Source organism: Canis aureus, chromosome 30 (assembly GCF_053574225.1).
Source record: "Canis aureus isolate CA01 chromosome 30, VMU_Caureus_v.1.0, whole genome shotgun sequence".
In the NCBI taxonomy this organism is placed as follows: Eukaryota; Metazoa; Chordata; class Mammalia; order Carnivora; family Canidae; genus Canis; species Canis aureus.
The window spans coordinates 26,764,304-26,789,451 of NC_135640.1; the positions used below are offsets into that span (position 1 = coordinate 26,764,304).

Consider the following 25,148-nt stretch of genomic DNA (forward strand, 5'->3'; position numbering starts at 1 on the left):
TGATGGGGATAGGTGGTCTCTCTTGCATTTGTGCTGTCATGAGTGAAAATGAACATCTTTCCATGAGCCTGTTTTTAATCATTCTGCGAATGATATATTCACATCTTTGCCCATTTTTCTATAGGAGTTTGGTGGGATTTTTCCTCGATTGAAAAATTATTTATATGTTAGATCTTTTAAAGTGACATATTTGGCATTTTTTTTCTGCCAGGTTTTCTTTTGTCTTTTGATTTTGCTTGTGGTCGGTCCTTATGCCATGCAAATCATTTTCATTTTTAAGAGGTCATATTTTTTTAATTTTTATTTTTTTGGTATCTGGCTTTTGACGTCATTAGAGAGCCTTTTCCTCCTGCCAGGTTACTGAGGAAAACAATTTCAGTAACCATCCTTGTGTGCTTTCATTTCACACATTTAGGTCTCTTTGTTGTTAGATGCATAATTCAGTAGGGTAGCAGGATATAAAACCAGCATGTGACAATCATTAAGCATTTAAGCACACAAATCATAACTAGTTAGAAAATATTATGCTTGTCTTTGTTGGTGTGAGGTTATATGTGGGGATTTGAAATCAGATGGCCACCAATGTCTCGCAGTTGGAGACCTGATGCATTTATTTTTAGCAGAATTAGGAATTCTTCAAATGGATAATATCTTCTTTGTGGTGTAGTGCAGAGACTGATATAGAAAAGCTAATGCAATGTCTCTGTGGTAAAATGTAAAAGGAAACTCACTCTGGAGGGTTAAACACAAATGCAGGTGTGGCTCGTATCAACAACACATTTTATCTTCTGGGCTGATAAGATCTCACTTTACTAAGAGGATAGGCAAGAGAAATCTTTCAAGTAACTAAAGATAGTTTCCCAATTTATGTTGTTCTAAAGTAATATTCCATTAAATTATTTTTTGGAAAAGGAAAAGTATCATCCATGTTCCTACTAGTTTTTTCTTTTTGAAGTAGGTGGGCTGTATTCTCATTTAGTCTTTGTATACATACATAACATCACATAGTCAAAGCATAGTGTCTACTCAACTTTATGTTCTGCGCCTGTGCCAGTTAACCTTGAATTCTGAACATTTTTGGTATTTGGACAATCTTCATAATCATTATTGTCAGTAGCTGCTTAGAATTCCATTAGATTGTTTTAGCATATTTAAGTTAGCCCTCCCTTTATCGCTGCAATAGCCTTCTTCGTGTTCTGTCCATTCCCAATTTGCCCATATTCAACCCGTGTTCCAAGTATTGGCTTGAGGAGTCTTTTAGAAATGTTATCAGAACCTGATTGAAATTCTTTCAAGTGTTTCCTTTGCACATTGAATAAAATTCAGACTCCTCACCAAGACCTACAGAGCCATGCACAATTTGGTTCCCATGTGCCTTTCTGATTTCTTGCCATGTTGCAGTGTCTTTCTGTACTATGATCTGGACACAAGGGCCTCTAGGAGCTTGTTAGAAATATCAATCATTTTCTTGCCTCAGATCCCACTTGATGCTTTTCTGTCTCTTTGTAGCAGTCCTCTTCCCAAATCTTCACCTTCAGACCTCTCCTGAAAGGTCACTTCTTCAGATTCTCTCCTTTACCTCCTCTTGTCATAATCAATTAAAACACCACGCCTTCCAGGTAATTCTCATGCATATTAAAATTTGAGAACCATTGATCTAGGAAATTGCTGTCCAATAAAAACATAACATGAGCCACATATGTAATTGAAAATTTAAGAAAGTAAAATGAAAGAGGTGAAATTAATTTAAAGATATACATTATTAACCTTGATCAACCCAAAATATTATTATAATATGTCATCAATGCACAGTATTAATGTATAACGAATCATTAATTATAGTATGAATGGGATATTTTACATTTTTTTTGAAGCCCTTAAAATCCTGTATTTTATTAACAGCTTCATTTCAATTTGGTTGCTAAATTTCCATCAGAAAATCTGCTAGATTTTGGTTTCATAAAATTTATAGTTGAAAAATAGGTACACATACCAAAGTTGTTCCAAATATACTTAAAAGTCTTCTGATAACTAAGTGAAGCAGCTATTTTAAAAGACTAATTTAAATTAATTTAATTAAATTACTATTATTATTTTAAAGATTTTACTTATTTATTCATGAGAGATACAGAGAGAGAGAGAGAGAGGCAGAGACACAGGCAGAGGGAGAAGCAGGCTCCATGCAGGGACTCCAACGTGGGACTCGATCCCGGGACTCCAGGATCACACCCCGGGCTGAAGGTGGCGCTAAACCACTGAGACACCCAGGGATCCCCTAAATTAATTTTAAAATTTAGTTCATCAGTTATATGAGCCACATTCTGAGAACCCAATAGAGGCATCTGGGTATTAGCTGCCATATTGAATGGTACAAATCTAGGAAATGGCAAACTAGACCATAAGGTGGCTTAACTGAGGACTCCACATCTTGGACAATAAATGCTATTATAAGAATCTCTATGAATCATCCCTCTCTGTCCTGAATGACTTTGCAAAGCCATGCCACCCTCACAAAAAAATAGGTGCCTTCATCATCATGGTACCTTCTTTTGTATTTTGTGTCTAAACAACGTACTTGACCAGATGGGCACACTCTCATATCTTTGTGCTTAATTGCGAGAGAGGCTGGGATGTTGAGTTTTTGCCATCTTCTTTGGGGAGCCAGACCAGCTTATGTGGAAAATTTGAAAAACACTAGAAGGATACTCAAAGAGTTCTGGGCAATCACAGAGGTGTGGTAAATAGCCACTGCATGTCCCCACTACAATGTCAACTCTTAAAGGTAGAAATTGTATCTATTCTGTTTGTGAACCATAGTTTGGCTCAAATAGCTGTGCAACAATTTTTGATTTAATACATGAGTTTATGATTCACACCAGAGAATGTGAACTGAGAAATAGAAAATATATGTTCATTTCAGTGTCCAAGGAAAATCAGTTTCAATCTTGCACTGTTGTGAGGAAGACATATACTTATCTATTTGCTTTTAACCTCTGCTCCTGCCAGGACGATTTTCCTGATATCTTCCAAGGATTTCTCCAGATGATAAATTAAAAATGGAGCATGAATGATAGCATAGCTGAAGGGTAGAATGACCTTGGGTACACAGCAAAGGGTGGTTCAGCTGGTGATTTCAGGAGATATGTCAGTCAGGAAGCTTGCTTACCCACAGGCTCTTTAAAGAGAAACTGACTTGACTGCATTCCTGCTCTTGGGGAACTGCAGGTAGGTATTTGGATGCTAACTGATCTTTTTTGGTCATAAACTTGATGAAATTAAGGAAAGGGTATCTGATCTACAAGTAAATCCCTGGACTGGCAAGCAGTTTATGGCATTACTTGGAACAAAAAGATAAATTCAGCCCATCAGATGATTTCAAATTAGGAAATACCATAATAAGGAGGCAGGTAATAGTGGGAGCTGAAGATGGAGGAGGTGATAAGAGGAGAGAGCAGGCAACTCTGATGACCATTTGCTGGTCTATGTCAATGAGGGAGGGGTTACTATAAATGAACAGAAGGGAGGAAGTAGCTAATTTAACTGTATATATGTATGCATATGGTCTTCATCTGCTTTGGCTGCTGCAAAAAACTACCATAGACTGGGTGGTTTATTAACAATAGAAATTTATTTCTCATGTTCTGGAGGCTAGGAAGTCCAAGAGAGATGCTGACAGATTCAGTGTCTGGTGAGAACGTGCTTCCCAGCTGGCTGTCTTTTTACTGTGTCCTCACATCATGGAAGGGGCTGGGGAGCTCTGTGGGATCTCTTTTGTTAGAAAATTAATCCCATTCATGAAGGTTCCATCCTCATGACTCTATCACCTCCCCAAAGCCCCTCCTCCTAATACCATTGCCTTTTGGGGGTTAGGATTTTAACATATGAATATTGGGGGGACACAGACATTCAGGTCACAGCACATGCAATGCACACACATACACATATATACACACATTCTTTTTTTAAAGGTTTTATTTATTTATTCAAGGAGCCACAGAGAGAGAGAGGCAGAGACAGAGGCAGAGAGAGGAGCAAGCTCCATGCAGGGAACCTGATGTGGGACTTGATCCCGGGACTCCAGGATCACACCCTGGGCCAAAGGGAGGCGCTCAACTGCTGAGCCACCCAGGTGTCCCTACACACACATTCATATGGCACTGACTGTTTGCTTCTAGATTATCTTTCTAGGTCTTCATACAGGAAATCTTTAATTATCTCCTGTAATTGTCTTTTGAATTTGGAATGAGATGTCATCTCTTTTGAGAGTCTTCCCCAACTTACCATTCTAATCTTGCCATCTCTGCTTTTTCTCCCACTGCCATTCATTTCTAACACATTATGCTCTCTTATCTTCCATGTAGCATTTATCACCACTGAATTAAATTTTTTATTGATCAGTTTACTATTTACTATCAGTTGCCTGGCATGAATATAAGCACCATGAAGGTAGGGGCTCTGAGTATCACATACACTGCCATATGTGCAATGCCTCCAGTGGTCTCTGACATACTGAGGGTGGGAAATAAATATAATTAAAAGAATATGTGATAAATATAAATTTATATATGACATATATTGGAAGGTTGGTAGAAAAGAAACAGTTTGTGCTACAGAGATGCTGAATGCTCTAAATAGTGAAACATTTGTGTGAATATTGAAGGATTCTACTGCTGAGTTCCTCAGAGCCACCTAGGCACTTTCCATTCCTATTTTTCCTGGGGTTTGAGATCTTTTTCCTAAGACAATATGATAATTAAGAGTCAAAATAACATTTTTATTGAGGTATAATTGACATATAACATTGTATTAGCTTCTGGTGTATGACACAATGATTCGATATTCGCAGACATTGCAAAACGATCACCACTGTGCTTAGTGACATCCATCATCATACATAATTACAAAAAAAGGTTTTTCTTGTGATGAGAACTTTTAAGATCTACTCTCTTAACAATTTTCAATATACAACACATTATTATTAATTATAGTCACCCTGTATGTTGCACAGACTGTACAATAATATACCCCTGTGACTCATTTATTTTATAATTAGAAGTTTATCTCCTTTTGATAGGTTGAAAAATATGAGGAAATATCTTGCTGCTAGGTCTTCCAAGTCAGCTTTTTGTTGATTAAATCAAGGAGTAGAAGATTTTTCTTGTTTGTCACTCTCTCTTTCTTACCCTGCTAACAGTGCTCTAATTTTTCTCTAAATCAGTGGTTCTCAATCAGGAGAAAGCTCCCCCCCTCCACTCCTCCAGGAGAAATCTAATAATACCTGGAGATATTTTGTTTCTCATGACTAGGAGGGTGAGCAGTGACCAGAGATGCTGCTAAGCTTCCTACAGTGAGTGTCCAAGATGGCTCCCCACTACACAGTTATCCAGCCCCAAATGTCAATACTGCTGTAGTTGAGAAATATGACTCTAATCTATCACTCCATTCATTGTTCTTATATGGGTGACATCATGCTTGCTTTGCTCCAAATCCAGGGGTTCTCTGCTACCTCTAATGGAAGAGTTGGACTAGAGAAATCCAGTAAATGGTGGGGATGTTTCCCATTAATCAGGTAGATTGATCACATGCATGTATCTACACTCACTCCCAAACTTCTTTAAGGAAAAATTAAGCATTAAAAGTGTATCAACTCATAAAGTCAAACAGAATGAGAGAGAAGACATCTATGGAAGATATTGCTTTGAATTTTGGAAGCTAGAACATTAATTATAAAAGCACCTGACCTAGCAAAGAGAAAAGACACCTCAACTGGAGTATCTGCAAATAGTAACCCAAATGCCAGAGCTTGGAGGTTATCAGGTAGACTGGAAAGCAGCAGTGGGAAGGAGGAGTGAAACAAGAAGGATTGGATGAAAGAGGATATTAAAAAGTAGGTGCACTCTACATCTCCTTGCAACCATGAAATGGCAGTTGCTATGTTTTCCTTCTCTCTCTCCTCCCCCACTCCTTGCTCCCTACTCTCATGAGCATCTCATTTTGAATTCTGGACAATTTGAATGAGAGAGTTTCTGGACTTCAAGCACGGCTGAGCTAACAGAAGGAAGGGGATGGTTAGTGGTATGAGATGGTGGTGTTGGTCTCAAGCCTCATTAGTTTTGGTAGACCATGGTGAGAAGTTCAAAATTCATTCTAAATATGGCAGGGAGACCTTGAGAGTTTCAAGAAAAGGAATGTTGTGATTTGATTTATCTTTAAAAAAATGTGCCACACGGGGAATGGACTATAGAGTAATGATGATATAAGCAAGGAGATAAATTTGGAGGCCATTTTTTATGTTCTATGCTGATTTGGAGCTCTATGGTGGCAGAACAGATGAGAGAAATGGATGAATCTGTTCCCATCATGGAGGTTAAAGAATAAGAAAAAGATGTTAATGGGATATATGTAGGAGATGAGGGTAAAGGAGGAACAACAGATGACTCATGGATTTTTAAATTGAATGGTGAGGCAGATGTTATCCCCATACACTGAGATGAAGAAGGCTGAGAAAGGAAAGGCTTGGAGGAGTTGAACAGCTGATAAGTTTCACACATATCAAAATGCCTATTTAGATATCCAAGTGGAGATGCTAAGTAAGCAATTGGGAAATCACTGAAGATCAATATTAAAGATATAAATTTGGGAATCATGAGTATATGGATGTTATTATGGATTGAATTGTGCCTTCCAAAGAGATATGTTGAAGTCCTAACCCTTAGTACCTTAGAATGTAAACTTCTTTGGAAATGTAGCCACTGCAGAGGTAATTATTCAAGGTAAGATGAGGTCATACTGGAATAGGATGGGCCTTAAGTATAATATGACTGATGGGTGTCCTTATAGGGAGTGGAGAACAGACACAGAGATAACAGATACGTTGGGGGAATGCCACATGATGTTGATGGAAGCTGAGATGGGAATGATGCAGCGACAAACCAAAGAAAGCCGAGGATTGCCAACAAACCACCAGAAGCTAGAAGAGGCAGGAATGGGCTCTCCTGTACAGGGGAGAAGGGAACTTCACCTGTTGATTGATGCCTTAGTTTTGGATCTCTATCCTCCAGAATTGTGAGACTGTAACTTTCTGTGGGTTTAAGCCACCTAGTTTATGGTAGCCATCAGGCTATGGCAATGCCAGGAAACTAGTAAGTTGGTATTTAAAGGCAAGGACCCAGATGAAAACATTCAGTGGAAGAATGTATATGGAATATATACAGATATAATATATAAGAACTGAGCCATGAGGGACTCCATCTGGGAGAGTCTATGGTGTTGCCTCAGTTTCTGACTGGTTTCTGATCCCAGGCTGTATCTAAGCCCCCCCTTTTTTTTTAGATTTTATTTTTTTATTCATGAGAGACACAGAAAGAAAGGCAGAGACACAGGCAGAGGGAGAACAGACTCCCCATGGGGAGCCTGATGTAGGACTTGATCCCGGGACCCTGGGATCATGACCTGAACTGAAGGCAGACGCTCAACCACTGAGCCACCCAGGTGTCTTTGTATCTAAGCACTTATTCTCACATTGACAAGCTATGTTATCCTACCTAAACTCTCCAGACATTTTTATCATCCTGTTCCCTGGTGTTGTCCTTGCACTTCTCAGTGACTCAGTGACTCCAGCCAGTACGGCCTCACTAAGATGAGGGAGAGAGAAAAGCTGACAAACTTGTGAGGTGCCACTTTTATTACTGTGTTGTTCAAGGAGTTTATAGACGTATCTATTCACAGGTAACAAACAATGGAGCCAAACTATTAAGATAACAGAACTTCAAAACTTATTCTTTTTCCATCATAATTTGTGCTACTTCTGAGAGCAGGTAGTCTTTCCTACATGATGAACATGGTGATATTCTGGAATCTCCTTGATCATATCTGATGCAATCCATGTTCAATATCATAGACCTAATGATTAACCCCCCTCAGTATGAAACATCCAAAGTAACAAGGAAAGAATCTTACCTTCTGTCTCCTGCAATTAGTGTCTCTGCTCTAATTATCCAGCAAGCGTACAAAGTTTCTCTTATATATTTCTTCTTGATCGTGGACAAGATATTATATACCCAAACGCAAGTTTGCCATCTTCATTTTCACCATGGCCAAGCATTTGCTATTTCTATGTCTTAATGTGACAAATAAACAGGAATGCAGTGATAATTCTCTTTTATGAAGTAAGTTCAAACTCAAGAGGGTAAAGAGGCTTATTTACTAAGAGTTAATTGTGAAATGGAAATGAATCTGCTGTTGTATCCTATCTATTCCCTGGAATATGTTAGAAGTTTCCATTTCGGGTTGGATTCTTTTCCCAGACTTCTATTCCCAAACCTCAACCAGCTTTACCTTCTTTCCAATTGTATTTCATCCACTTGTGTTCTGACTTCCATCTCGTTCAATTCCCTAATTACAGTCCTCCTAAGAGAATTTTTTTTTTTTCCTGTGCGTATCTCTTATTCTGCATTTTAGCATCTCTTTCCTCTTTGGCTTTTTTCCTCAGTATGTAAACATGACTGCAGATGTTATAAACTGAGAAACTATGTAGTCTCTTTGGTAATTTTAACTGTTGTGCATAAGTTTTGGCAAAGCTATGTCTCTACAGATTTTGTTGCTTCTTTGAGAGATGTGTTTCTGCTTTATGAATATATTTATAATGTAGGCTGCTTGTATACTATAATTTATTCTTTGAGATTGCATGTATTCTTGCTTGAGCAGCTGTTTTCTGGAATGAGAATCTCAGATGAAGAGGACTTCAGGAAAGAGATACAGACATAATTTTAAACTTGAAAGAACTGAAAAGAAACCAGAAAAGGAAGGGCATTTGTTTTTGTTGTGAACATTTTTGTGGACCTCTGATTTCTTAGCAATGGGGTGGTCTAAGACTTATTGACCTAGATGCTGAGAAATGACTTCCTGCAGGGCTACTGTTTTCGGATATGATTTTCCTATTGGGGCCGGAGGAAAAGGCTCTAGATCTTTGTGAGGAGTGTGTGTGTTTGTGTGTGTGTGTGTGTGTGTGTGTGTGTGTGGAATGTCTCTCCTTGAGTTAATCAACCAAGAAAACTAGTTTCTAGATAATCAATTAGGAAAAACGGAGAACTGTGACAAAAAGGCCAAGTCCACAGTAGGGTTAGAAGGAGAGTGTTCTTTCAGTTGGAGTTTTGGGACCTGAGGGACTATACCCAGAGGTATGATGATAGTCCAGACACTTTGTTAGATATGTGAGTTGGCACTTCCTTGTTGAGTGTGGCCAGCAGTTAGGAATGCTATTGGAGGGATCCCTATGGTGCTCAGCGGTTTAGCACCTGCCTTCGGCCCAGGGCGTGATCCTGGAGTCCTGGGATCGAGTCCCACATTGGGCTTCCTGCATGGAGCCTGCTTCTCCCTCTGCCTGTGTCTCTGCCTCTCTCTCTCTCTCTCTCTCTCTCTCTCTGTCTCTCATGAATAAATAAATAAAATCTTAAAAAAAAAGAATGCTATTGGACTCTGGGAATGGGCATGAATACACAGCAGACACTGATGCTTATTTTCTATGTTGTAATTTCTTCATTATCAGTCCAGGATGGCTGAGCCTGGCAAAGTGGCAATCTTATGCCATGTAGCAGAGGCCAATCCCACAGGAAAGACAGCGTATTTAGAAAGAATCATGGAAGGGGCGCCTAGGTAGCTCAGTTGGTTGAGTGTTTGACTCTTGATTTCAGCTCAGGTCATGATCTCAGAGTCCTGGGAGTGAGGCCAACCTCAGGCTCCTCACTCACTGGAGAGTCTGCTTGAGGATTCTCTCTCTCTCTCTCTCTCTCTCTTCCTCAGCCCCTCCCCCACCTTGTGCATGCTCTCTCTCTCTTTAAAATAAATAAGTAAATCTTTTAAAAATCCTTAAGAAAAGTATCATGGAAAACTCATAGATATAATTAGAATATTATTAAGTCTCCAGTAGGATAAATATGGGCTCAGAGGTGTGGCACATTGGGGCATTTAGAAACACATGACCTTCAAGCCTAGTGAATACATTATTATCTTCAATAGTTCTTCATTTACTTTCCTGTCTCATAAGAAAAAATGTCTTTCCTTTAACCCTGAGAATATGCAATGAAGAAATAATGATTGCACTCTAAATCATTGACATATTGAACATTAAGATGATGTCAAGAAAAGTGTATTAACTTTGTTTTATTTGAAAAATTTCATTCCATTTGTTTCATAAAATATTTTATTCTTCCTATAGTTACATATAACTTAAAGAATCATCTTTGAAAGGAAGATCTCTGAGAGAGGATGTATGGTGCAACACTGTGTTATGGAAGGCTTATCTATTTCCATGGTAGTATGAATATCTCGCTAACTAACAAGAAATGAAAAAGGGAAAAAGAAAAGAAAATGAAAGAGAACATAAGAGAGGGAGATGTGATTTCTCTTTGGACACAGGCTGGTTTGGGATAAAAAATATTTTGTGGTATCATACACTGAAAAAATCTTTGTGTGAATATACCTTATGGAAACATGTAGATGACCAACTATATTCAGTAGTGCACAAGATCAGACGAAAAATTCACTTGGGATTAATAACCATTACTGCTAATTATGTAAAAGTTTTGTGGCCTGCCTTTTTGGTTTTGTTTTGTTTTGTTTTTTAACATGCAACTTTAACGTGTAGGGTTGGGCATCTTTCATCTATCAAGTAACAAGACTGGGGATAAAGCATCTTGTGTACATTGCTGACTATACTTGAGTTTTGCCACTATTCTGGGAGACGAAATCTGTTTAGATGATGTCATTCCTTACATTTAATTTTGTGACTATTTTGCTGTAGATTCAAGTCATCTGCCTTTTATTCATTTGGAATAAATATACCCTGAATGATCATCTTGATTCCTGGAATCATTACTGATTGCTACTGATTCTTAAAATGGCTGGAATTTTATTAGTCTTAGAGATCCGGTACAAATTTAACTTAATTGACCTATTATGCAAGAATGGGTTTACCAGGTATCCATTTTTGTGGTTACTACATTTTTAAACACCCACTCTGCTTTTGGCCTACCTCTCCTCCTCTCACTCTGCCAGTGAATGGGGAATTAAAACTAATTTTAATATTACACAAAGCAAAACATAATTAAGAAAATGTGTAAAAAATTAAAAAGCTGCAATTTTTATAATGCAATTCAAAGCTAAATAGAAATGATTTTTTAATTATATGCTCACTTGAGTTACATGCCACAGCTTCCCAAGAGAGATGTCTGTTTAAATCCAAGTACTGCCCTCAGTATTTCATTAGTATACCATGGGATGGTGTAAAAGAAACTCACACTGCCCCTCCTGGTCCTTTTTTCTTGTCCAGGTGTGGGGATAGAGTATGGTGAGAGCATGACCCCCACTATTCTCAACCCAGTGTGCACCCCTCTTCGCAAGAGTGTGCTCAATTCTGGGGCATTGAGTAGGGAAGGATCATTGTCCAAACTGCTTCTTATAGGGAATCTTAACCATCCCTTCTGTTTTGATACCCATCTCAAAACCACATCCAGTTCCTCAGCCTCTTTATAGTTCTGTGGGGCCAACAGATTTGCTTTCTGGGAAGGCAGGTAACCTTCAGCTTTCTCCAGCCACCTAAATGCTCATCATTCATCTCTCTCTTTTTCTACTTCTAGATTTTTTTTTTTTGACCTGTCTGCTCTTGTCACATCTACTACTCTCTTTATCCTTGTGGGATTATGGCTTTTACCTTTTTTTATTTTAAATTTCTGTACTGTCATTTTGGTTAGATTCCTGAAGGCAGCATAAGAAAATGCATCTGTGCAATCTGCCATTCTTAAACAGATGTCTCTGAGACAGTATTTGGAATGAGGGGGAAATATGTCTTTGCTCTTCGCCTTCCTCTCTACATCTTTCTCCTATTTCCATCTCACTTATGCCTTGAAAGGTACCTATAAAGTTCTCAACCAGCTGTCAGTTCATCTCTATCAAGACATTAGTTGATAACAGCTTAAAGAATTAGCCTACCTAGCAACAGTGCATATATTTTTTTCATACTCTGAAAGGAATGCATTCTCTTTGCTGCAAGAAAAAAACGATCCAGACAGGTACAAAGAAAGAGTGGGTTCTTTTAAGTGGAGCCTAAAAGCCCCAAACAACTTTTGGACTACGAAGAAATAAATCTTGATTGAAATTTCAGGCTGAGTCTTAGGGATAGAAGAGCGTCTCCAATCTAATCTGATTAATCTGGGTCAATTCAGATAACCTGCTCCTCTCTGAGTCTAGCAGCTATTATGATACTAACCAAAAAATACCTACTGAAGATAAACAACTGAGTGAATAAAAAAAATCATATGAAGGAATACATCTTTTTCCAACAAAGTCAGTGTATTTTACGTTGGTGCTACCTTTTAATTGATTAACTTAGGTGGCATTTCTAAGACATTTGTTCATATTCCCAAAGATTAGGGCAAAAAATCTTTCCCCCCGAATTTCTAAGTATCAGTTTAATTTATGAAAAAAATACATTTTTAAAAGCATTGCAGTTGAGGGCATAAAGGGGTTAGGAAAATAATCTGGTAGCCAACTGTGTGAGATTTTTGAAAAGCAGCTCTCTCTCTCTTTTAAGATTATTTATTTATTTATTCATGGGAGACAGAGAGAGAGAGAGAGAGAGAGAGAGAGAGAGAGAGAGGCTCCCTCCCTCCATGCAGGGAGCCCAATCTGGGACTTGATCCCGGGTCTCCAGGATCATGCCCTGAGCTTAAGGCAGCGCTAAACCCTTGAGCCACCCAGGCTGCCCAGAAGCTCTCTTTTGAATGACTATTTGCATTCCCTATTCCTTAAGGCCTTGGTAGCTGGAGAGACCCTGAAACCAACATAAGAAACAGGTTCTCGAAAGTGTTCATAAATTCTTGAAAAATAAATTGCGTGTGTTATTTCTTCAGAAAGTAGACATAAAATGAAACAATCCTCCCAAATCCCAAGGAAAAAATAAGCAGTAATTAAAAATCTATTATTAAACAGTGAGAACAGCAAAATTTATTTTTATGGCTCCCTGGAAATAATAGAAGTGTTTTTTTAAAGCTATATGTATAGCAATATTTACTATAAACCAGCTACATGTACAGATCATTCCCAAATGAAAATTTTAGAAATTTTATCTGGTGTTAAATCTTTTAACAAAGAAGCTGACATAGTAACATTAAGTCCTCCTAGGAAAATCATCTTGTTCAGGCTTTCATCTTATTTTACCTTAAAAAGGAAGCTTCCTAGGTTAGATCATCTTTCTAGTTTTGATCTAAGGCTAAAGAAAAAGTTTGCATATTGAATGCCATTGATGTCTGGGGTGCGGAGCTGAAGTTAATGAGACACAAGACAAAAATTCTTTTTCTAATTATAGTATTTCCCACATTTGAGATTTTTCATCTTACCATATATATATATATATATATATTTTTTTTTTTTTTTACTTATAAATATTTCTTAATTCGCCTTCAGGAAGCCTGGCTGGGTTTAGAAAAGAGCCTGACAAATTGCCTTTTGTCTTTTTTTTTTTTTTTTTTTTGCCTTTTGTCTTTTAAGAAACATTTAGTCGGAGGCCTGAGTGGCCTTTGGCTCAGGGCATTGTCCCGGAGTCCTGGGATTGAGTCCCACATCGGGCTTCCTGCGTGGAGCCTCTTCTCCCTCTGCCTGTGTCTGTCTGTCTGTCTCTCTCTCTATGTCTCTCATGCATAAATAAATAGAAATCTTACAAAAAAAAAAACATTTAGCTAAGTGTTTGGGGTTGCTTTACATTGGGTTCATGCACCTGCTGAGCAGCGAGAGACACATTTTGAACCTTTCCAATAATTCAGTGATGAGAAGGAGGTGCAAGAGGGCCTAAATAAAATCTCCATGTAGATGGGTGAGGAACTTCTCTCACACGGTTGCATTCTTTCTCTTCACAGAAGGAATCATGCATGGTTGTGCAGCCTTAATCTTTTATGAGAGTCCTGGAAATTGAGAAACTGTACCTGTGTGTAATCTCTCCCATATGTAACCAAGTCCATACATTTCTATATCTTTTGTTATCAGCTTCTCCCTTTTTTTTTTAGCTTCTCCCTTTTAACAGTATTTGTTGACCTCATTCTATCAAAGACATCATCATTTCATTGTATAACACCATACTCCCTCCAATTTAGAGTATTTGAAATATTAGAGCATTTTATTGGAAACAGATCTGCTTTTGAGAAGGATAAGATTTATACTGTAAAATGCAAGATATGTTATAAACATGTACTTTTAGGTCAAAAATGGGAAATACTATTAACTTTCTCTATTAAGGTCCTGTTCTTGTCCCCTTTTATCCCGTGCATTTATTGAGGCACTCTGTATTCATTTGATCATTGGGAAAATCTGGTATCATCTCAGGCAATGGGTGACTTCTACCGTGTCAGACCTCTCTAATCTCCATAAGTTTTCTGTGAAAAATTCTCTCTTACATTAATATGCCAGAGCCTGCTCGTACTAGCCAACTGTGCACATCTCTTCCCAACTTTGCACTCATCAAAGGCAAGCTGGTAGCATAAATCAATAACGATGGGAGTGTTTACACCATTGGAATTGGCCATGGCTATAAATCCGGCTTTTATTGCCCTCCTGTTTCTAAGCAAGTTGCTAAACATTTACCAGCATATCACTGTCCCCAAATTATCTATATGTTCATATTCTGATCTAATTAAATATTTGAGCACAAATAGAAAAAGGATCAAATAGAAAATGTCTTTTCAAAGGTACTCTCCAGTTTTGAGAAAAGATCAGATATTTTTTAAAGTTACCCACTTTCTCACTCATCATACTTAACTTTGCAATGCTGAATCATAGAATCAGGAATCTGAAAGTTAAGCTGCTTTGGTGTCTCCCAAACACTCTGGTTTAAATTCTTTTTACTTTAGCATACTTTCTGAAAGATCCTCTTAGGAACTTGCTGAATTATGGGTTCACTTCTGAGTGGATTAGTACCATCAAAGAAAATTTGTTATTATTAAATATTTTAGACTTATATAATATAAAACACAAGAGATACTATGATGATCGCTCATGTATCCACAGCCCAGTTTAAAAAAAATAAGTAAAGCTTCCTTTTATCCTCTTTTCATTTCTGTGGAGTTAGCGTTATCCTATACGTGATGGTTACCATTTCTATAAATTTCTTGATACATTCTCTACAGAATATGTGCTATTCTCTTATCCCTTTAAATGTCTAAATAAAAAGTATCATAACATTTTTTAAACTTGCTTTTAATATTATATTTATGAGAATTCTTCAAGTAGATATGAATAGCTCATATTTAGACATTTTTGTTATAACCCATTTAAGGATACATATATAACAATCTATCCATTCTGTTGACAACACATTTATCCTCTTTTGACTTTTTTTTTGTTTTTATAAAAAAAAGACTGCTATGAGCATTTTCATAGATGTCTCCTTATGCATGTATCTGAGATGCATATATAAATAGGAGTGGAATTACTGGATAGTGGTGATTGTGCCCCTACAACTTTCTTAACTATCACCAAATTGCTCTCCACGGTGATTACAATAATTTACATCCCATCCAACAGAATATAGGGGTTCTGGTTGCTACATAATCTGCCCTAAATATGCTACTGTTAGACTCAAATTTTGGCTGTTATGATGGATAAGAAATTAACAAAGTGGTTTAAGGGGTACCTGGGTAGCTCAGACAGTTGGGCATCCAACTCTTGATTTTGACTCAGGCCATGATCTCAGGATCATGAATTTGAGCCCCATGTCAGGTTTTGCATTCAGCACAGTCTGCTTCTCTCTCTCCCTCTCCCTCTCCTTCTTCCTTTACCCTTCACCCTAACTCATGCTCACTCTGTCTTTCTCAAATAATAAATAAATCATTTTTTTAAAAAATTAACAGTAGTTTTAACTAAAACATCATAGATCAACATATTACTAAACACAAAGTAGCAAAAGACCCCAAAACTAAAAAAGCCCAAATGCACCTCAACAAGAGAATGGATAAACAAATAATGGTATGCTTGTACAGCAGAATACCACTTAGTGCTAAAAAGGAACAAAGTACCGCTACATGAAAAATATGGATAAATAAAAAAAATTATTATAGAAATTATCACACTGCTTGGCTCTGTTGATTGTGGAGAACTGACTGATGGGTGAAAAGGGGTTTTCTGGGCTAATGAAAATATTCTACATAGTTTGAATACTGTGAACACAAGTGTAGGTATTTGTCAAAACTCACCAAACTGTACATTTAAGATTTGTACATTTTATAGACTATAAGTCATAAATCAATTTAAAAAAGAATATTAGAAGAAAATAATCAAATATTGAAATGAATATTTGTGGCCTTTTCCCCCACTTCCCCATTAAAAGAAAGAGTCCTTTATTGCTTTGAGCAGCGTCCAGGGGTGTCTTTTCACTTTTTATTATTTTACATATATAAGTTAATCAGAAGCACGGAAGCAATTACAAGGATTTAGGGAAAAGGAATTTGGAGGAGCGAGGTGGAAAAGAGAAGGGAGATGAGAAGCAACTGCCTTGCCACGTTGTGTGAGATATCGAAAGAGAGTCTCAGATAAAGAGATTTTAAACACATCTTGCACAGAGTTAAAAATATAGTCCCTCTTTAATGCTTTCCAAAAGCAGCAGTAAAAATTTAAATTGCCTTCCAATTTCTCTTGGATGTTGCACTGGTGCTTCATCTAAATGTATCCTCTCTGCTGAGATAGACCCAGGAACAGTGTCTCCTGAGACACACTGGTATTATATGTTACATTTTAGTACATATTTTTGACTATTCTTAAGACATATCAGTTTCAGGCTTTTTTTGCAAATGATGGATGACGTCTACCGGTTAATTTATTTTAAATTAATTATATAAGAAAAGTGTGATTTAGAAATAAGCAGAAAATTAAATGCTGCATTTTATTTTGGAAATCAAGTGTATATGGAATATTAAGTATTATGTTTTGTTTTGTTTTTTTGTTTGTTTATGATAGTCACACAGAGAGAGAGAGAGAGGCAGAGACACAGGCAGAGGGAGAAGCAGGCTCCATGCACCCGGGAGCCGGACGTGGGACTCTATCCCGGGTCTCCAGGATCGCGCCCTGGGCCAAAGGCAGGCGCCAAACCGCTGCGCCACCAGGGATCCCCCGTATTATGGTGTTAAATGCATATGGAAGCAACTTTCATTATCTACTATTGGTTGGGAAATCTTGAAATTTGTAATTTTTTCCCTTAATTTTGTGTTTGTTTTTAGTGTGTTTAGTTTAGTTTAGTTTAGTTTTGTGTTTAGTTTTTGTGTTTGAATACTGTGAACACAGGTGTAGGTATTTGTCAAAACTCACCAAACTGTACATTTAAGATTTGTACATTTTATAGACTATAAGTCATAAATCAATTTAAAAAAGAATATTAGATATTCTAGATGAACAAATAGGAGAGGCCATTTAAAATTACTTCAGTCATACTTTATAAAATGCTTTGGGAGTATAAGTAATAATTATTTCCAAAAAGGTGAAGGTCAAGTTAGAAGTATTCCTTCCGGCTGTTTTGTCTTTTTAACTTTGACTTTTAAGCCCAAAGAATACTTTTAAAATTCTAACTAAGGGGGCACTTGAGTGGCTCAGTCAGTTAAGTGTCTGCCTTCAGCTAAGGTCAGGATCTCAGGGTCCTGGGATTGAGCCCTGCATTGAGCTCTCTGCTCAGTGAGGAGTCTGCTTCTCTCTCTGCCCGCTCCCAGCCCCCACTAGTGCTCTCTCTCTAAAAAAAAAATAAGTGAAATCTTTTTAAAAAAATGATAGTTAAAGATTTTTTTAAAGATATATTTATTTATTTCAGTGAGACAGAACTCAGGGGTGAGGCAGAGAAGAGGGAGACAGAAACTCAAGCAGAGTCTGCACTGAGTGTGGAGCCCAATGGGGGGCTCCATCTCATGAACCCAAGATCACACCTGAACTGAAACCAAGAGCTGGACACCGAATTGACTGCACCACCCCAGGTGCCCCCACCAGCTAAGAATTTTGATCAGCTAGATCTAGTAAGGATTATCATTAAATGCAATTTTAGATTCTTGTCCTTTGTATGGCTTTCATTATATTTCATTCAAAATCATTGTTCTTTTATGCTTTCTGCTTTTAATGAGTGGTCTAATTGGTCTAATAGGGGAACACATTATACAGGGCATGGATAAAATTAAAAGTAGTAAAAACAATATTAAACCTTCTTGCCTCTCAAAACTACCTTGGTGCTCCCTCAGGTTCATTTGAGTCATACATACATCCATGAGTGATGCTCAAGGGCATAAGAACACCACTCACCTGATCTCCACCAGCTCACTTCATATTCCCTCATAAAGAAAACTTTTAAAAATTTTGTTTCATGGGGGGATCCCTGGGTGGCTCAGTGGTTTGGTGCCTGCCTTTGGCCTGGGTGTGATCCTGGGGTCCTGGGATCGAGTTCCGTGTCGGGCTCCTGGCATGGAGCCTGCTTCTCCCTCTGCCTGTGTCTCTGCCTTTCTCTATGTGTCTTTCATGAATAAATAAATAAAATCTTCAAAGAAATGCTTAAATATATACAATAAATATGATTTCATGTTCATTATTTTTAAGTAGTTGTTTACATGAGTTTCAGTAGCTGTGAGGAAGCAAAACAGCTCCATTTAACATGGGTGCCTTCATGGAGAGTTTGGGATTTCAGGGAAAGCAGGCTATGTTATGGGCAGGTTCCCCATGAGGCTAACTCTGCGGCAGACATTGGAGTTCAGGAAGCTCCCCCTGGGGAGTGCTTTTGGCATCAGTTGTACATGAGAGTGAAGAAAGGAGAACTGGAGAAGGAGAGAAACCTCTACTGCAACCACAGTCAGGCCTAGGTTGGCAGGCAGCTGGGGCTGGATGATCCTTCAAAGTTGTCCTAAATAATATCAGGGGTTCAGGCGTCAGTACCCTCACATCCACCAGTCACCAAATGCCCACAGCCCCTGAGAAGGGGACATGACTTTGACTAAGGTGGCTTTCTTCTGTGGAGAGTAACCACATGGAGGAAGGAGAGCACTCAGTACTGGAGTAAGAGCCTATCAGTCAGGAAGGGGGATCCGTGAGCCAAGCCAGAATGTCTACCTGCTGAAGTTGAGAGGAGTGAGGTCAGGCTATTCAGATTTTAGCGGGATGTAGAGAATGAGATAAGAATGGCCCAATGGATAGGTGGGAGACTGGTAGTAACATTGTCCCTTTGAATAACAAAGATGTGGGTTGGAATCTAAGACTATTTCTGAGTCCACATGAGAAAATGCTCCGCATCACTGGCCATCAGGGAAATACAAATCAAAACCACGATGAGATACCACCTCACACCAGTGAGAATGGGGCAAATTAACAAGGCAGGAAACCACAAATGTTGGAGAGGATGCGGAGAAAAGGGAACCCTCTTACACTGTTGGTGGGAATGTGAACTGGTGCAGCCACTCTGGAAAACTGTGGAGGTTCCTCAAAGAGTTAAAAATAGACCTGCCCTACGACCCAGCAATTGCACTGCTGGAGATTTACCCCAAAGATACAGATGCAGTGAAATGCCGGGACACCTGCACCCCGATGTTTCTAGCAGCAATGTCCACAGTAGCCAAACTGTGGAAGGAGCCTCGGTGTCCATCGAAAGATGAATGGATAAAGAAGCTGTGGTTTATGTATACAATGGAATATTCCTCAGCCATTAGAAACGACAAATACCCACCATTTGCTTCAACGTGGATGGTACTGGAGGGTATTATGCGAGTGAAGTAAGTCAATCGGAGAAGGACAAACAGTGTATATTCTCATTCATTTGGGGAATATAAATAATAGTGAAAGGGAATAGAAGGGAAGGGAGAAGAAATGTATGGGAAATATCAGAAAGGGAGACAGAACATAAAGACTCCTAACTGGGAAACGAACTAGGGGTGGTGGAAGGGGAGGAGGGCGGGGAGTGGGGGTGAGTGGGTGACGGGCACTGAGGGGGGCACTTGATGGGATGAGCACTGGGTGTTATTCTGTATGTTGGCAAATTGAGCACCAATAAAAAATAAATTTATTAAAAAAAAAGACTACTGAGTCCAAAAAAGAACTTTGCTCAAATGAGAGTTTACACATGTATCTGTATTTAAAGTTGTCAATCTAGAGCTTTGGTTTTCCTAACTGTGGCTCAGTATGTGTTATGAACACAACTTGTCATCATTTTTGAAGCAAATACCATTTTATATAAAATCTATTACTTTTCTGTAACTTTCTGCCTTCAGACCGGCAGCTAATATTTTTTTTTGCAGCTAATATTTGTTATTGTCTTGATAATTATCTATCTCCCTGATGCATGTTTTACTTGTATACCACCAGGTTCTTAATGAAAATTTCTCTTTACCCTCTAATCTCTTCCTGGAGGTTATAATGGCAATTATATATCCTTCTTGCTCATACATAATACATGAATACTGCAGAAGTAGGTTATTGAAGTATTTTACTTATCTCCTGCATCACCTTTTCAGCTGATGTGTAGTGAGTAGAAATTTAATATACAGATGTTTCTCACGCTTTTATGTCCCAATTGCAAAATCTAGGTTAGGCATATGTAAAAGAGAGTTTAAAAGCATTAATTTTTTGAATAAACAGTGTACTAGGTTGGATTTTGGTCCTGGCTTTGTTATTAAATTTGTGTGGGACATTGACCAAGCAGCTTGATGTCTCTTGGTCTCATTCATTATTTGAAAAGTGCAGTTTTGGATTGCATGCTTTATAATGACACTGCCCAGCCACCATCCCACTGACTGTTGAATGAACAGAGAAGCTTTCTATCAATTTACAATATTCATTTTTTCAAAGAAAATGAATCTCTCCTTATTCACTATAGCTCAACACACACAGACTTGGTGTACAATACCTTTCAAACATTAAACCTTCACTTGGTTTCGTAAACTTAAATCTAGTTCAGAGCTGTAGTAGGATCAGTTATGCACACTATATGACTTTATAGTCACTATATGATGAAGTGTAATAGTTTTGTTATTTTCCATAATTAATCAAGAACTCATAAAAACTTTCCATTGCCACCAAGGGCAAGAAAAAGTCAAACTCCCTTCTAAGCTCATATCTCTGTTCCCCATCCTATGTCCCAAATGAAAAGAGAGTTTACATGTTTCCAGGAGGACAATGGAAACAGTCATAGGTTTATATGTGGACTGTGTATCCCCAAGACTGTAATGGGTCTTTTGTCTAGCTGGGCACTGGCTCTGGTATCTTGTGTGGTATACCTGGCTGCTCTGGTTATCTTGCACTCTCTGTATTTTCCCCTGCTGATGTCTGGGGATTGTAAAACTTCTCTGTGGGCTCTGTTCTTCTGGTCTCTGGAGCTCTGACTTCTGGCTGCTGGTTTCTTGTGAGGCATAACTGACAATCCTCTGGTAATCGCTAGCTGGGCATCTTGTCCACCGCTTCCTGGAGCTGAGGACCCCGTGGAGTTCTGATTGCTACCTCTTCCTCCCAACCATTTGCAAAGGATCCTCAACATTGCACCTTTGGTATTCCTGGGTGATTTTTTGGAGAGTTGGCCCATGTTTGAGCAATCTGCTTCCTTCTCTTGGCACATGTGAAACTAGGAATTTCCACCATATTGGTTTCAGATCGAAGAGCAATCAGCTTGATAATCTTTATCTTTTTCCAACACATTTTGACTACCAGCTGGTTGGCATTTCCAGCCTTATTGGCACATTGTCATATGTGTCCCTCATCTAAAATGTCATAAAAATACCCCAGGATACGTTAAGGGGAAAAAAAACCTCACTGTTCTGAGCTTCCCTCAACTTATCTGGCTGATTTTAGCAAAGTCACCCATTTCATAAGCCTCAACACAGTGGGATTCCTCTTCCACCTTCCCTATCGGTAAGAAAGATATTTGGGGTAGTATTTGAAACATATCATTTCCACTACTAAAGAATGTAGTTAAATCCCTTCCAAGTGAAAGATAAGTTGCTGCATCTTGTGTTAGGAGAAGAAAAAAAAATGCTTCATTGGTCCCTTTAATTTTGATGGCTACGTTTATCACACTGGGGGGGGGGGGGGTGCTGCCCTAAACCATTTACTGGGAGACCCTGAGGGCTGCTAAGTTTAAGTGTGGCCCAGAGAAGCTTCTTCTGCAGGTCATGCAGGGCAAGTAGCTCTGCCACTGGGACCTTTTGAACCAGCAGAATCAATTTTGCTTGAACTTTCTGTAGCTGATTGGATTGTTCTGTGGTTCTTCTAGCAAATCCCAGTAGAATTACTATGAGACCTCTAGGGCAGCATGTTTCAAACTGTGTGTTGTGACCCATTAGCGAGTTGTGAAATTCATTTAACAGGTCTTGAGCAGCATTTTTTAAAAATATGAAATATGATAGAATAGGAAGGAAAATACCATAGCACATTGCCTGTAGTAAGGGCAATATTTATTAAAACGTGTTTATTTTGCTCAAGATCTTCTGAGCGTGTTGTACTGGATTACAAATTAAAATGCATTTCTTACAGAGTCCTGAGGCCACAATTTTTGAAAGCCACTTCTTTAGGATATTTGAAAAGTCATGCCTGCTTGGTCAAATAACTTGTTTTCTTTCAAGAAATAGCTCTTGGCGTGGTACTGGGAACTGGAGAGACTAAGTCCCTGATGGTAACCCTTGAGGACCACAGTGCTCTTGCTAAACTGGATATTTTCTGATGCACCAGCTCATAGAGGAAGGCCTGCCCACTCCACTGTGTTATCAAATGAGAATGGCATATATGGGATCAGGGACTGCCTGATCCAGAGCACACCACTAAACCATCAGAATAGATTGTTCCCACTCCTAGCATACAACTTGCTGCACAGCTACCACCTGTTCCACAATCCACAGCTAGAGTCTCATGGGGAGTTCCATATGAGCTGTTGGCTGAGGACAAAAAGAGAATAAATCCCACTTTACAGATGGCTCCTTCCCAAATTCTAGAACTGGCTCTAAGTAGATGTGCAGCATTACAACCCTATGAGGTATGACTCTGATGGACAGTGTAGAATGAAATTCTTTCCAGGGAAAGGAAAGTAGGCAGAGCTTTCCACTGGATTGTTCATGTTGCCTGGAAGAAGAGTCTAAAGTAAAAGTCAACATTATTTCCTTAGCTTTTTGTTTGGTCTGGATTATGGAAATTGGGGGAGAAAGAAGGTTGGGGAACAGCTATATGGATGAGACTCAAGGATGAGGTTATTTGTGTTCCATGTGAAAGTTCACTGTTTATGGACTGAATGTTTATGTCCACCCCTCCCCTCCAGCCCAGTTCATTGTTGAAACCCTCGTGTGATGGTATTTGGCGGCGAGGACTTTGGAAAATAATTATGTCATGAAGATGGAGCCCTCATGATGGAATTAGTGTCCTTCGAAGAAGGAGAGTACTGTCTGCTCTTCGCTATGTAAGAACACAGCAAGAAGACAGCCATCTGTAAGTCAGGAAGAGTTACCTCACTAGACATACAATCTGCTGACACCTCGATCTTGGACTTCGTATCCTCCAGAACCATGAGAAATTGCTGTTGTTTACACCCCCTACTCTGTGGTAATTTGTGGTGGCAGCCCAAACTATAGATGACACTCACAAGGGCCCTTTGTAAAGAGACAGCTCTTAATAATCAGGTAAACGATGGTGCATGCTCTGTAGATGTCAGCCAGTCTCATTCTCCAACAATCCCAATCCTTGCTCAGTGAGGTTAAAGGGGCCAAGACAAAAATGCATGGGCTTAATAACATGAACTCTCCTTACCAAGTCTTATCTGACCATTGGAGGCTCAATTTGCCATCGCCAAAAATAAAACCTGAGCCCATGTGGCAGATGTTATTGATGGCTTACTCCATAGTTATATCCTGAGGAAAAAAAAATATATGAAATAAATATATATATGCCCTTTCTTTCTGCTTTTGGATACCATCACAGCAAAGCATGAAGCTCAGAACTGTTGTAGCAATTTTACCACATGGAGAGGTAGGCCAAGAGATTCATAGAAAAATTTGACCCAGACACCCGGAGGTCCTTGAGCTGCTGAATTAACTCTGGATGACTGTGTCATGAGAAGATAAATCTTTCTTATTTAAGCTTTATTATTTTTATTGGGTGTATTAGTGTCCTGGGGCTGCTGTAACAAATAACCACAAACTTGGTGTCTTAAAACAAAAAACAAAACAAAACAAAACAAAACACTTATTCACTTACAGTTCTAGAGGTCAGAAGTCTAAAAGCAATGTTACTTGGCTGAAATCAAGGTCTAGGCAAGGTCGTACTTCCTCCAGATGCTGATGGGGAGAATTAGTTTCTTTTTCTAGATTTTAGTGCTACCTTTTTTTCCCCCTTCATTCCTTGGCTTGTGCCCCTCCCTCCATCTTCAAAGCCAACAGTGTAGCATTTTCAAATTTCTCTCTTTTTCCTCATATTGCATTCTGTCTTTGAGGCCACATTTCCCTCTTCCTCCCTCTTATAAGGATACTTGATAGAGTTCAGTTGGACAATCCAGAATACTCTTCCACATCAAGATCCTAAACTTAATCACATCTGCAAGGTCCCTTTTTGCCATGTAAAGTAACATTTATAGGTTCTAGGGATTAGGACCTGAATGTCACTGGGAGCCATTATTCAGCCTACCCTATTGGATATTCATTCTCACTTGTATCTGAAAGTTTTCTAATGGATATCCTCTTTCATATAGAACCATACATGGGGGATAATAGGAATTTTCTAGGTTCCAAGTTGATTACTTTGGGCTCCTTCTATCATGGACTTACACTCTCATCTTAGATTTGGATTTTCTATCTTTCTATCCTTGAAATTACTGAATGCTTGAAAGCATTATAGCACCAAATACAACATTGTTTCTGACAAAAGAACTCATTTTATAATGAGAAGAAGAAGGAGGAGGAGGAGGAGGAGGAGGAGGAGGAGGAGGAGGAGGAGGAGGAGAAAAAGAAGAGATGAAGTCTGAGACTATTGGATTCACTAGTCTTCTTATGTCCTCTGTAAGTTACAAGCTTCAAGTCTTACATAATGAAGAAAAGGATTATCGTGACCTAGTTATAATCCAGCTGAGAGATTATTTTTGCAAGATTTAGTATGAACCAGAAACTAATATGTATTGCTGA

At 38.6% G+C, this 25,148-nt stretch overlaps 1 long non-coding RNA gene across 6 annotated transcripts in view; it reads left to right on the top strand.

The window, feature by feature from the left end:
* Positions 1 to 25,148, top strand: part of LOC144301802 (uncharacterized) — a 467,418-nt gene that overhangs the window by 387,553 nt on the left and 54,717 nt on the right. For 2 of the 6 annotated variants that reach the window (XR_013368683.1, XR_013368688.1), the window contains one exon: positions 10,217 to 10,854. The exons of the other annotated variants lie outside the window; for them this stretch is intronic. This is a non-coding gene — a long non-coding RNA (uncharacterized LOC144301802). Of the gene's footprint in view, positions 1 to 10,216; positions 10,855 to 25,148 lie in introns of those variants that run through there. 6 annotated transcript variants of the gene reach the window in all.